Raw genomic sequence first — 2,500 nt, forward strand, 5'->3', positions numbered from 1 at the left:
GCACAAAACTCTTAGCATAATGATACATGGCAGGTGTTAAGTAACTCACTGAGTAATAAACACTTCACATCTCCCCCCAAGAAAAACAACATAACACAAACAGTACTGTAGAAGTTTCTCTTGTAATTCACAAATGGTACAAGACCTCAGAAAACATTCTTGTTTTTAGGCATTTGTTTAAACACTCACACTTTGACCTGCAGGTATGCATGACCTGTAACAACACACAAAACACTCTTAAATGGCATAGAAAATTCCCCTACAACCCACCCCATGCCCTGCATTTACCCCATTATAGCAGTAGACCCTCGGTCAAAGTAAGGCTCCCTAGCATTGTGGCAGCAGTGTTGCGCATTGAAAGAGTAAGACAGACAAATACTACAGTAGGAGTCTGCCAAGGATATTGTCAAGCACCACAAAATACATGAATAACAAGTGATAACAATATCACTTCCTTACACACTTACCTTTGAGATACGAACAGCCACTGCTTGTACAAATCCTTCTTAGTAATTTTCAATAGTGCTAAGCTTGTTGCTGTGATAAAAACCTCTGTAGTGGGATGAAGCCCATGATAGATGAGAGTGCTTAGGTTTATAGGTTCATAGGTGAGTACTAGGCTAATGGCCCTGGAGCCAATACAAGCCTAGCCCAAGAATATTCCTGGTCATCCTGTTGCCGGACATTAGTTCCTTGTGCCCCTATCGAGCAAAGCTGTTGAAGTGATCCCCGGGGTGAATTTCCTGTTACCCATCTACTTGTCAAGATTTTTCTTGAAGAGGACCAGTGAAGTGCTCTGCTTGACATGAATGGGGAGTTTATTCCAGAGTATGGGAAGTCTCTGGGTAAGGAACCTGTCCCTCCAGCAGGTTCTGTTTATTCTGGTGCTGAGGTTGAGAACTTTGGAGTGTGCGGTGCAGAGGGATTGAGACTTTTTCAGATGAAGCATGTCTAGCAACACTGGGTCAGACATGGCTTTGTATATTAAGCAGAGATCGCCTCTGAGTAGGCGATATGAGATGGAGTAAAGCTGGAGTTTTTTGAGTCTGTCTGTATAGGGCATGTGTTTGAGTCCTACGATCCTCTTTGTGAGGAATTTTTGTGGCCTCTCCAGTTGTTGTAGGCATCTAGTGAGGTACATGCCAAATGGGGCATTTTACTCTATAATGGGTCTAATGAGGGATGAGAAGAGAGGGATTATGACTTCTTTCTTCCTGGATGAGAAACCTTTTGTAATGAGGTGTGCCACATAGAAGGACTTTCTAATGACAGTGGCAACATGGTTGTCAAAGGAGAGGTTGCTATCTACCTGCATCACCTAGATCTCTTATCACACCATGGGAGTTAAGTGGGCTACCGTTGATGTGGTAGTTCATGGGCACCATGTTTTTCCTGAAGGGAATGATGATGCACTTTTTAGCATTGAGCTTAAGACCATGGTTCTGGCACCAGTCGTTGGTCTCTGTGAGGCCTTTTTGTAGGATGTCTACATCAGTTTGAGAATCAATAATAGCTCCCAGTTTGCAGTCATCCACGGATTTGGTTAACCAGAGTCCCTTGGTGTGGGCATGGACTTTAGAGATGTAAATGCCAAACAGGAGAGGACCCAGAACAGATCCCTGTGGGACTCCACTTGTAACTGCCCGGTAGTCAGATTTGGAGTCCACTACATTCACTGTGTGGGTTCTGTCCATGAACCAGTTTGCAACCCATCTTATGATGTAGGGGGTTAATGCCTAGGTTAGTGAGTCTATCAGTGAACCCTGAGTGGGAGATGGTGTCAAAGGCCTTGGCTAGATCGAGGTAGGCTGTATGGACTACCTTGCCTTCATCGACCGCTCTAGTGAGAGATTCAAAGAAGTCTATCAGGTTGAGCAGACATGATCTGCCCTTCACAAACCCAAACTGTGAAGGGTCCAGGGTTTGAAGGTTCCCTATATCCCTATTTATAAGGTCCATAATGATGTGCCCCATGGCCTTTCCGATCAGGCTTGTCAGGCTGATGGGGCGAAGTTTCCACGGTCAGTAGTCGCTCCTCTTTTGTGGAATGGAATGACTGTAGAAGTGTGCCATTTTGTGGGAACAAAGCCTGAAGTGAGGCTGTGGTTGAACAAGGCATTCGGGTGTGGTGCCAGTTCCCTTTGTAATTCATGTAGAACACAGCCAGGTATATTATCAGGTCCCATCATACCTCTCAACCTGGAAATATCAAAAATCTGGACATGGCCCATGAAAAATAGGTACAAATCTGTACACTGATTAACATCAAATTTGCATACATAATTACGTAACCCCAGACACTCCAATGGAATTGTGGGATAGTAACTTTCAAACTCAAACTGAAGAACAGACAATGAAAATATGGCACCAGTGTCCCCCTGCAGCCATTCCAACGTCCCATTACCTGTCTATTTCACCACATTTACCATAAACACTAATGTGTGCATACTGCTTTACTTCTACAATGATTATTTGGATTATTTCATTTTATAGCACAATG

The sequence above is a fragment of the Protopterus annectens genome, chromosome 11.part0, assembly GCF_019279795.1.
Source record: "Protopterus annectens isolate FY-2018-M chromosome 11.part0, PAN1.0, whole genome shotgun sequence".
NCBI lineage: Eukaryota > Metazoa > Chordata > Ceratodontiformes > Protopteridae > Protopterus > Protopterus annectens.